The sequence below is a fragment of the Chiloscyllium plagiosum genome, chromosome 10 (genome assembly GCF_004010195.1).
Source record: "Chiloscyllium plagiosum isolate BGI_BamShark_2017 chromosome 10, ASM401019v2, whole genome shotgun sequence".
Lineage (NCBI taxonomy): Eukaryota > Metazoa > Chordata > Chondrichthyes > Orectolobiformes > Hemiscylliidae > Chiloscyllium > Chiloscyllium plagiosum.
Window position 1 is genome coordinate 81072682 of NC_057719.1, and position 12473 is coordinate 81085154.

Sequence of the window (12473 nt, forward strand, 5' to 3'; positions counted from 1 at the left end):
AATGTAGGTGGGGAGTTCTTGGACTAAGGGGGACAGGACGGTGTCAAGGTATGCGGAGATGAGTTCGGTGGGGCAGGAGCAGGCTGAGACAATGGGTCGGCCGGGGCAGTCAGGTTTGTGGGTTTTGGGCAGGAGGTAGAAACGGGCGGTGCGGGGTTGTGGGACTATGAGGTTGGAGGCGGTGGATGGGAGATCCCCTGAGGTGATGAGGTTATGGATGGTCTGGGAGATGATGGTTTGGTGGTGGGGGGTGGGGTCATGGTCAAGGGGGCAGTAGGAGGAGGTATCTGCGAGCTGGCGTTTGGCCTCAGCGGTGTAGAGGTCGGTGCGCCAAACTACTACTGCGCCTCCCTTGTCAGCTGGTTTGATCTGGATATATACCAGCTGTCTGGGCAGCCTGCCCAGCTGGCAGATGGAGACAGGTAGATGGTAGTCACAAAGCCACAGCTGAGACTATGTGGGAGGGGGGGTGAACATTGGACACATGCTGTCACCCCTACAGCCGAGGTAGATGCCCAGCAGACCCCCTTTGCCCATTTTAAAGAAGAGATCCAGCAGATATTAGGAAATGCTCCCACAAACTGGAGCAAAATCACAACCTCTCAACAGCTTAAAGGGGAAGGAGCCTCTGAGTATGGGGAACGATTATTTTGGGTATACCAAGAGTGCTCAGGACAAGCAAACCCAGATCATGGGGGCCAGGCACTTATTCAGGGTTTTAGAGACAGGCTGTCTAGCGCCCACCAATCCATCCTGAAAGTGGCAGTGATAATGTCCAAAATTTATGAATACCTGGTAATGTGGGTTAGCGGGGTGCAGCACTGGGAAGCTCCCACAATAAAAACAAAACCTGACAGAGCAACCTACCGGAATGGTGGCAAAGGCAGATCCAAACCATCCTGCCACAACTGTGGCCGACAGGGATACTTTGCCAGAGACTGTAGGGCCCAACAGGCAGGGAATAGGACAAGGGACAGCACAGAGTACTGCAGCCATTGCAACAGAGCAGGTCATACAGAGGCAGTGCGCTGGGAAAAGCATGGGGGAAACCCCATCAAACATCAGTTAAGAATCCAAGCACTGCTGAGTGCCAGCGAACTGCCAAAAGAGGCTGCAGTAATAAAAATCAAAGAGCACCAAAAGGAGCCAAGGAAAGATAGTCCAGGCTGGCTGTAATTTAAAGGGAACCAAGCCACAGACAGAGCAACCCAGCCAGCCTTAAAGCAGGAAACCACTGATGAGGTTTCAATAGCAACAACAAAACTAATGGAAGATGATATTCACATACAGCAGCTGCAGGAGGACAGCCCGCAGAGAGAGAGAGAAAGAGATGGAGAATGTAGGGAGCACTTAAAGGGGTGGACGATGTCTGGAGGCAAGCAGACAAGGTGGCAGCATCAGCGTGCACACAAAACACCTTGCTTGAGCTGCAACATGAGCTCTCACATACAGGCAGGGAAGCTAAGATAGCAAGTCTCGGGAGAGTGGTGGTGGAAGGGAATGGGAAGGGATGTAGATGTGTGGTTTTCGCACAGCACAACTCAGGTAGACCCATAAACATTAGGATGGGACACCAATCAAGGCCAAGGGGACCCTGGGAACATGTCCAAATGGATTTCACAGGGCACTACCACCTTCCTGTGGAAAACGTACTGCCTGTTCATCATAGACCACTTCATCCGGTGGGTTGAGGCATTCCCCACCATAATCTGTACTGCTACCACTGTAGCCAGGATTCTAGCACAGGAGGTAATCCAGAGGTGGGGGGTACCCCGACAGATCGACTCCGATCAAGGGACACATTTCACAAGCAAAGTTACAAACACAATATGCCAGCTACTACAAATAAAACAAAAATGTAATATCCCCTATCACCACCAGAGCTCAGGGGTGGTAGAGAGAATGAACAGAACCCTTAAAAATGCTTTAGCAGGGCAAGAGTTATAGCTGGGGGAAAAGCAATTATGATGTGATTAGTCAAGATTTTGGATTCATAGGACGGGGAGGGAAACTGCAGGGGATGGGCACAATTGAAATGTGGAGCTTATTCAAGGAACACCAACTGTGGATCCTTGATAAGTATGTACCTGTCAGGCAGGGAGTAAGTGGTCAAGTGAAGGAGCTGTGGTTTACTAAAGAAGTTGAATCTCTTGTCAAGTGGAAGAAGAAGGCGTATGTTAGATGAGACATGAAGGCTCACTTAGGTCACTTCAGAGTTACAAGTTAGCCAGGAAAGACCTAAAGAGAGAGCTCAGAAGAGCCAGGAGGAGACATGAGAAGTCACTGGCAGACAGGATCAAGGAAAACCCTAAAGCTTTCTTTAGGTATACAATGAATAAAAGAGTGACTAGAGTAAGATTAGGATCAATCAAGGACAGTAGTAGGAAGTTGTGTGTGGAGTCTGAGGAGATAGGAGAAGTGCCAGATGAATATTTTTCATCAGTTTTCACTCTGGAAAAAGACTATATTGTCAAGGAGAATACTGAGATACAGGCTAATAGACTAGACAGGATTAAGGTTCACAAGGAGGTGGTTTAGCAATTCTGGAAAGTGTAAAAATAGATAAGTCCCCTGGGCCAGATGGGATTTATCCTAGGATTCTCTGGGAATCCTGGGAGGAGATTGCAGAACTTTTGGCTTTGATCTTATATCATCATTGTCTACAGAAATAGTGCCAGAGGACTGGAAGATACCAAATGTTGTCCCCTTGTTCAAGAAGGGGAGTAGACACAACCCTAGCAATTATAGACCAGCAAGCCTTACTTTGTTTGTGGGTAAAGTGTTGGAAATGTTATGAGAGATAGGATTTATAATCATCTAGAAGGGAATAATTTGATTAGGAATAGTCAACACAGTTTTGGGAAGGGTAGGTCATGCCTCACAAATCTTATTGAGTTCTTTGAGAAGGTGAACAAACAGGTGGATGAGGGTAAAGTGGTTGATGTAGTGTATATGGATTTTAGTAAGGCGTTTGAAAGGGTTCCCCACGGTAGGCTATTGCATAAATATGGAGGCATGGGATTGATGTAGATTTAGCAGTTTGGTTCAGGAATTGGCTAGCTGCAAGAAGATAGAGAGTGGTGGTTGATGGGAAATATTCATCCTGGAGTTCAATTACTCATGGGATCTGTTTTGGGGCCACTGCTATTTGTCATTTTTATAAATGACCTGGATGAGGATGTTGAAGGATGGGTTAGTAAACTGGTGGATGACATTAAGGTTAGTGGAGTTGGGGATAGTGCTGAAGGATGGTGCAGGTTGCAGAGGGACATAGGTTAGCTGCAGAGCTGGGTTGAGAGATGGCAAGTGGAGTTTAATGTGGAAAACTGGGAAGTGATTCACTTTGGAAGGAGCAACAGGAATAAAGAGTACTGGGCTAATGGTAAGATTTTTGGTAGTGTAGATGAGCAGAGAGATCTCGGTGGTCCACTTACATAGATCCCTGAAAGTTTCCACCCAGGTTGATAGGGCTGTTAAAAAGCGCATGGTATGTTAGCTTTTATTGGCAGAGGGATTAAGTTTCGGAGCCATGAGGTCATGTTGGAGCTGTACAAAATTCTGGTGTGGGCATACTTGGAGTATTGTGTACAGTTCTGGTCACCGCATTATAGGAAGGATGTGGAAGCTTTGGAAAGTGTTCAGAGGAGATTTACTAGGATGTTGCCTGGTATGAAGGGAAGGTCTTATGAGAAAGGTTGATGGATTTGCAGCTGTTTATGTTAGAGAGAAAAAGGTTGAGAGGTAACTTAATTGAGACATTAGATGATCAGAGGGTTAGATAGTGTGGACAGAGCCTTTTTCCTTGAATGGGGAGGGCCAGCACAAGGGGACATAGCTTTAAACTGAGGGGGGTGACAGATAGAGGACCGATGTCAGAGGTAGTTTCTTTATTCAGAGAGTAGTAGGGGCGTGGAATGACCTGCCGCAACAGTAGAGGACTCGCCAAATTTAAGGGCATTAAAATGGTCATTGGATAGACATACGGATGAAAATGGAATAGTGTAAGTTAGATGGGCTTCAGAATGGTTCCACAGGTCGGCATAACATGAATAGTTAGCCAGAGCGGCAAAGAGCACCAATAAACACAGACGGCTCACAGAATCACTCTCTGAAAGGTACCTGTTCATATGAACTCTGTGCAGCAGAAGACCCACAAAAATCTACAGAGGAAGATACAGAGGAGGAGCGACACATCTGACTGGTTTTGAAATTTGAATTTTTGTAATTGGAGAGTTTTATCGGATCAGTATGGTGTTGTAGAGTGGGAGGTAGATAAATTGTTAAGACAAAGGAGGCTTACAGTGTTGATAGTTGTTTAATGTTCTCTTTTTTTCCCTTGGAGTTAAACAATAAATTGTTAATTTTTCTTTAAATACTGGGATTTGGTAGTTTTTTGTCACTCATACGTCTACAGATTACAAGGCAAGATTAGATTTTCTGTGTATCTGGTTTAAATTATCAGAAGAGTTTACCCAGAGTCATAATAGCTGGGGGCTCTGGTCCGTGATTTGGACAGGTTTGAATAGATTTGGGGTACAAGAAATGCCCAGTAGATTTAAACACTTGCAGGTTAGTTTCCTAGATCTTTAAATAAAATGTATGTGAGACAATTTGTTTAATTTTGGTTACTTGTGGTTGGTTAAATAAAAAGTGAGAGAAATGGCTTTTAAAATTGCTAAAGAGGTCTGGGATTTGAAGATGAATCCTAAATTTGTCAAGGAAGTTTAGAAAGAAAGAAAAAAACCTTACTTTTCGAATTAGCAAAGAAGTTAGAATTGCGTTGAAACAAGGACAAAAGTATAGCAGAAATTGTAAGGGAGTTACTCAAACACTTAAGCGTGTCAGAGAAATAGACAAGTGCAGTTGAGTTAGAAAAAATTTAACTTACAATTGAGGAAAATTGAGTTATAAGATAAACAAAGAGAAAGGAAGGAGAGAGGAAGAGAGAAAGAGAGAGAAAGAAAAAGAGAGAGAAGAAAGAGGTAAAAGAAAGAGAGTGAAGGGTCTTAGCTGAGCAAAGAGAGAGGAAAAAGGGAGAGAGAAAACGTGAGAGAATTTGAACTGGAGATGTTGCGACTTAGTCAGTAAAGTCAAGTCAACAGGATGGAGATTAAAAGAGAAGGTAGCAATACATAAAAATATGGCAAAACTCTGCTACATTTTGATGAAAATGATTTTGAAGCCTTTTTTATTTCATTTGAAAAATTGGCTGGGCAGGTGGTGTGGTCGAGGACTTGTGGGCAATGCTAGTTCAGATTAAACTGGTAGGCAGAGCTAGTGAGGTATTTACAGCGCTGTCAAATGAAGGGTCAAGAGATCATGAAGAGGTCAAACTGGCTATTTTGAGTGCTTATGAATTGGTACCAGAAGCAAATAGACAGCGGTTCAGAAACAAAAGAAGGAATCAGGTCAGACTTACGTTAAGTTCGAAAGAATTAAACATAATCATTTTGGTAGATGGGTGCGTGCTTTAAAAATAGATAAGATCTATGAGGCTCTAAGAGAAACTATTCTGCTATAGGAGTTTAAAAACTCACTTTCAGAGATGATAAGAATTCATGTGAATGAACATAAAGTGAGAAGAGCAACAGAGTTAACAGATGAATGCACATTGGTGCATAAGACAAGCTTCGTAAGGGGTATTACCTGAAAGAACTGGAGAAACAAGTGTTAGTTACTGCTGTGCAGAGTGAGGAATCAAATCAGATGTTGTAGCATTTGATGTGCCTCAAAATATGTTAAACAATGAGGAAGTCCTTGAGAAGTGGGATAGGTTAGTAAACTATTTGTCTCAAGAGCAAAGAACACAGTTGAAATGTTTGTTACAGCAGTATGAGGACATATGCAAGAATCCGATGGGGAGGACAAATGCTACTGCGCATTAAAGTCACTTTCAAAGCCAGACAGGTCCAGAAAGAAGTGAAAGCCATGCTCAACGAAAATATCATCAAACTGAGTCAAAGTGAGTGCAGTTTGCCAATCGTCTTAGTTCCCAAACCTGATGGGACTCAACGGTTTTGCGTGGATTATCAGAAGGCCGTAACAAAATCGGAATCATACCCAAAACAGAGATTGGAGGACTGTATAGAGAAAGTTGGACAAGCCAATTACATCATAAAGTTGGGCTTACTGTGTGGTTATTCGCAGGTACCTTTATCAGAGAAGTCAAAAGAAATTTCTGCATTTGTAACCCCAAATGGGCTATATTAATTCAAAGTGATGCCCTTTGGAATGAAGAACGCACCCGCCACATTTCAAAGACTCATGAACAGAGCTGTGGCTGGCTTAACAAACTGTGTAATCTGTTTGGACAATATAGTGATCTTTAGTGAGTCCTGGGAAGATCACAGGGTACAGAGCTCTTTGAACGACTACGAGAAGCAAAACATGTAATAAACTTAAACAAAACTGAATTAATGAAAGCAGAGGTAACCTTCTTGGGATTATAACATTAGTCATGGAAGGTTGACCCCAAGGAACACAAAGACGAAGGTCATCGAGGAATTTCCATGACCAACCTCAAAGAAAGAGGTGCTTCAACTTTTTGGGACTAAGCGGATTCCATCAGAAGATTTTTCTGAACTTCAGCAGTGTAGTAGCACCGTTTACAGATTTGCTGAAGAAGAACACAAAATGTTGGTGGACATAACAATGCCAGGAGGCATTTGACAGTTTAAAAGCAATATTAACCATCGCACCAGTTTTAGCTACACCAAACATTTTGAAACCTTTCAAAGTTGCCTTATCAATGCTAGTGTCATTGGAATATACTGCTACAGGAAGATGAAGATGGAATTGAACTGCCAGCCGGTTACTTTTCAAAGAAGCTCAACACTCACCAAAGAAAATAGTCTATGATCAAAAAAGAACTATTGAGTTTGGTAACGGCCTGCCAACATTTTAATGTTTGTCACAATGTGTCGGAGATGGTTGTATACATGGATCACAATCCTCTTACATTTCTGGATTGCTTTAAAGACAAGAATATTAGGCTATTTCATTGGAGTCTTATATTACAGATTTTTAATTTACAAATCGTACATGTTGCGGGTGGTGAGAATGTAATAGCAGAAGCATTATTGCGGATTTAACTGATAAAGTACAGATGAAATTGGTATCTATTCAATGTTATATATATGTGTGTGGGAAGAAGTTAATATGAACTTAAGATTAAAGTCATACATTTGTTATGGTAATGTGGTTAAGAAATAGAAAAAACCCATCTTTTCATTATGATGGTTCATTTTCTCTTAAGCGGGGAGGTGTTATGAAGGTGTAGGTGCATACTGTACCTTTAAGAGAGAGTGGAAGCGGGCAAAGACTTCACAAGCACAGAGTATGCTGAAAAATTAAAAAATTTCACATTTGGCTGTGAAACAACTAGCTGAGCTGTTACATATCAAATTCAAATTTGGTCAATCAGTTTAAATTATGCCCCAAGATAACAAAATCCAATTGAATTTGAATTTTACTGTTTTGACGACATCAAATTAATGAGACCATCCGATGTTTTGGGGTATAAAAAATTGGGCTTTTTGAACAGTTAGCCAGAGCGGCAAAGAACACCAACAAACACAGAAGGCCCTCAAAATCACTCTCTGAAAGGTACCTGTTCATATGAAATCTGTGCAGCAGAAGATCAAAGAAAAGACCCTGAAAAACCTACAGGAGGAGGATCGACACATCTAATTGGTTTTGAGATTTGAATTTTTTGTAAATCTTAATTGGAGGGTTTTATCGCATCAGTATAGTGCTGTAGGGTGGGAGGTAGATAAATTGTTAAGACAAAGGAGGTTTACAGTGTAGATGGTTTTCGTTTAATGTTCTCTTTTTTTTCCCTTGGAGTTAAAAAATAAATTGTTAATTTTTTCTTTAAATACTAGGATTTGGTAGTTCTTTGTCACTGATACTTTTACAGATTATGAGACGAGGTGAGATTTTCTGCATGTCTGGTTTAAATTAGCAGAAGGTTTACCCCGTGTCATAACAATATCATTGAATCGTACATGAGCCACAACTGGATTGTCCCCTCAACACCAACTCTGATAACATATTTTTAATCTTGCATCAAGCCCATAATAGATTCATCAGAAATCCCAGTTGAGATTGCAGAGAAGTATCTGTTCTGATTGTATTGCCCTCATTACTACCACACTGTTATGTAGTATTATGACTACATAGGGGTTGGTGGCATAGTGATAATGTCACTGGACTGGCAATTCAGAATCCTAGATTAATGATCTGAAGAAATAAAAACTGAAAGAACTGCACATGCTGAAAATCAGAAAACAGAAATTGCTGCAAAAGCTCAGCAGGTCTGGCAGCAACTGTGGAGAGAAATCAGAGTTAACATTTTGGGTTGAGTGACCTTTCCTCAGAACTGTTGAGGGTCGCTCGACCTGAAACTTTAGGTCAATGCTGCCAGACCTGCTGAGCTTTTCCAGCAATTTTTGTTTTGGTTTCTAATGTTCCGAGGATGGGAGTTCAAATCCCACTATGGCAGGTTGTGAAATTTGAATTCAATAACAATCTGGAATAAAAAGCCAGTCTGATGACAAAAAAACCCATCTGGTTTGCTATTGTTATTTAGGGAAAGAAATCCTATATGCCACTTCACACAAACAGCAATGAGGTTGGCTCTCAGCTATCCTCTAGATAGTTAGGGAAACAAAAATAAATGCTAGCCTAGCCAGCGATGCCCATACCTCATGAACAAATTTTTAAAAAAAACTTTTTCATTCCCTCCACTTGAATGACTATCTACATGGTGGGGCCATGAGCAGTATACTAAACTACCCTGCAGTCTTTGTTGTATAAATTTTAAAAACAGCTCAGCCATGATCTTACTAAGGGGTAATGGAGACTAATCGTTTTCCTTTTTATATGTGTTCTCATCCACCCTGCAATCTTTGTTCTCATATAATATTTCTTGCAGACTCATGTGGATGTTCTCATTTTCCTTTCTTTTCTCAGTTTCTTTGTCATCCATTGTCAAATTCCAAATGGTTTCCAATCTACAGGTTTGCCATATATTCTGGCATCCGTATAAACCATGTCCTCTGAGCTAATGAAATCTTTTCATTCTTTTGTTAACCACAGTTGATTCACCTTCTCTGTTGAGTATTTAGAAGAGTGTATGTTGTAGACCACTTAATACTTTAAATGCTAGCCATTGGCTGTCTACTATCAAATCTTTTAGCATATTTTCCAACTCACCATAGCCACCCATTCATAGTTTCTTGTGTTAGGGTTAGATCTTGTTCAGATTCAAGATCCGAATAAACTTTCTGAAATTCAAACAAAGTGAAATCTATCATAATAATTGCTTAAATGCTCCTTAATAAGTTTTTTTCCCCATTACATAATACAAACTTTAAAACAGCCAAACATTAAAACAGCCCAACTGTTAATTGGTTCTTCAGTGAACTGTTCCAGACACCTGTTAAGAGTGTGGTGTTGGAAAAGCACAGCAGGCCAGGCAGCAACCGAGGAGCAGGAGAATCGATGTTTCGGGCATAAGTCCTTCATCAGGAATGAGGTTTGTGGGCCAGGGGTCGGTTGGTGGTGGTGAGAGATAAATGGGAGGGGGGTTGGGGTTGGGGGCAAGGTAGCTTAAAATGCAATAGGTAGATGAAGGTGATGGACAGGTCAAGGGGGCGGTGCTGAGTAGGCTTGGGACTGGGATAATGTGGAGGGAGGTGAAAAGAGGAAACTGATGAAATCCACATTGATCCTGTGTGGCTGCAGGGTCCCAAGGCAGAATATGAAGCGTTCTTTCTCCAGGTGTTTGGCTGAAGAGGAGGCTCAGGACCTGCATCTTCTTGGTGGAATGGGTGAGGGAGTTGAAGTGTTTAGCCATGGGACGGTTGGGTTGGTTGGTATGGGTGTCCAAGAGATGTTCTCTGAAAGGATCCACAAGTTGGCATCCTGTCTCCCCGATGTAGAGGAGACCACATTGGGTGCAACAGATATAGTAGATGACATTGGTGGAGGTCCAGGTACATTTCTGTCAGATGTGGAAGGATCCCTTGTGGCCTTGAACGGAGGTGAGGGGGGAGGTGTGGCTGCAGGTTTTGCATTTCCTGTGGTGGCAGGGGAAGGTGCCGAGAGTGGGTGTACGTCTACCCATGTCATCTATGTATCCGTTGCACCTGAAGTGGTTTCCTCTACGTCGGGGAAACAGGTCACCAACTTGTGGATTGTTTCAGAAAACATCTCTGGGACACTCACACCAATCAACCCCACCGCCCCGTGGCTCAACACTTCAAAATCCTCTCCCACTCCACGAAGGACATGCAGATCCTGGGCCTTCTCCATAGCCAAACCCTTACCACCTGACACCTGGAGGAAGAACGCCTCATATTCCACCTTGGCACCCTGCAACCACACAAGATCAATGTGGCTTTCACCAGTTTCCTCATTCCCTCCCCCCCCCCCACAAACATTATTCCAATCCCAAGCCTCTAACTCGGCACCGCCCTCTTGACCTCTCCATCACCTTTCCCATCCATTCACTCCACCCTCCTCTCTGACCTATCACTTTCCCCCCCACCTTCATCCACCTATCACCGTCCCAGCTACCTTCCCCCTAGCCCCACCCCCTCCCATTTATCTTTTAACCCCCTGGCCTACATGCCTCATTCCTGATGAAGGGCTTAAGGCCAAAACGTTGATTTTTCCTGCTCCTCGGATGCTGCCTGAGCTGCAGTGCTTTTCCAGCAACACACTCTCGACTCTGATCTCCAGCATCTGCAGTCCTCACTTTCTCCCATGCTTCCCAGAATGGGAGGTAATTACAGCAGATGCTGGAATCTGTATTGAAACAACAAATGCTGGAGATCACAGCAGGCCAGGCAGCATCCATGAAGAGAGAGCAAGCTAATGTTTCCGGTCTAGACTAGCTTTCTCTCCATGGATGTTGCCTGGCCTGCTGTGATTTCCAGCACTTTTTGTTATCATGCTTTATAGATCTTGTCCTGCAGCATGAGGCCATTTGGTCCTTCAATGTGTACACCTGCTCTTTGAAAGAACCACTCAAAAAGTCCCAGTCCCCCTTTTCCTTCTCCATACTCCCCCTGGGATGAATGGCCTCCTTCCACACTCTAGGCATTCTGTGATTCTCTGGTCCATATTTCCTTGCCCCAATTGAGGCCCTCAAGTAGGTAATTTGTGACCATAATGGTGATTTCTTGCACAGCCTGAATTCCAAGGTTAGTGGTAGGACCTCTGAGGCACATGTTGGTGGAGGAGGCTGAAAAGTGACCCCACTCAGGCCTAAGATGGGAAGGATGGTGGTTCTCTATTCCCCCTTTCCCTCTATTCCCATCATTCCCACTATCCCCAACTTCCCTCTATTCCTCCATCATTCCCTCTATTCCCACCTTCCCTCTGTTCTTCCCCCATTCCCTCTATTCCCACCTCCCCTCTGTTCTTCCCCATTCCCTCTATTCCCACCTTCCCTCTGTTCTTCCCCCATTCCCTCTATTCCCACCTTCCCTCTATCTTCACCCTCCTCCCATTATCTTTCCTTTACCTGGAGCCTCTCGTGCGGCTGCTGTTGAACAAAGACAGCGCGCTGGCGGCAGGATAGGCGTCTTGCTAACACACACTCTCAGTCCTCCCAGATCCTCACTTGGACCTCCCAGTGGTGCACATGCGCAGCGCGCGTGTTCAGCTGGAGCTTAAAACTTTGTCCTGTTCGTCACTGGTTGTGGTGTTCCTTAAGGCTTTGTAATTCACTATCGCCACTGCTTTAAAAGTTCAGGAGCCGATCACTTCCGAATTAAGTTTGGGAACATGATCTCAGAGAGTGATCTCAGGGAGAACATAATCTCAGAGAGTGATCCCAGGGAGAACATAATCTCAGAGAGTGATCCCAGGGAGAACAGGATCTCAGAGAGTGATCCCAGGGAGAACATGATCCCAGGGAGTGATCCCAGGGAGAACATGATCTCAGAGAGTGATCCCAGGGAGAACATGATCCCAGAGAGTGATCCCAGGGAGTGATCCCAGGGCGAACATGATCTCAGAGAGTGATCCCAGGAAGAACATGATCCCAGAGAGTGATCCCAGGGAGAACATGATCTCAGAGAGTAATCCCAGGGCGAACATGATCTCAGAGAGTGATCCCAGGAAGAACATGATCCCAGAGAGTGATCCCAGGGAGAACATGATCTCAGAGAGTAATCCCAGGGAGAACATGATCCCAGAGAGTGATCCCAGGAAGAACATGATCCCAGAGAGTGATCCCAGGGAGAACATGATCTCAGAGAGTAATCCCAGGGAGAACATGATCCCAGAGAGTGATCCCAGGGAGAACATGATCCCAGAGAGTGATCCAGGGAGAACATGATCACAGAGAGTGATCCCAGGGAGAACATGATCCCAGAGAGTGATCCCAGGGAGTGATCCCAGGGCGAACATGATCTCAGAGAGTGATCCCAGGAAGAACATGATCCCAGAGAGTGATCCCA

At 43.8% G+C, this 12473-nt stretch overlaps 1 protein-coding gene across 3 annotated transcripts in view; it reads right to left on the reverse strand.

The window, feature by feature from the left end:
* Nucleotides 1-11638, reverse strand: part of exd2 (exonuclease 3'-5' domain containing 2) — a 54388-nt gene extending 42750 nt beyond the window's left edge. The window contains exons 1-2 of one of the 3 annotated variants that reach the window (XM_043698187.1): nt 11534-11637; nt 9217-9287 (exon numbers count right to left, since the gene is read on the reverse strand). The gene's annotated coding sequence lies outside the window, so the exon portion shown is untranslated. Of the gene's footprint in view, nt 1-9216; nt 9288-11533 lie in introns of all 3 variants that reach the window. The other 2 variants (XM_043698186.1, XM_043698188.1) reach the window with 2 other exon arrangements.
* Between the last annotated feature and the right edge of the window lie 835 nt (nt 11639-12473).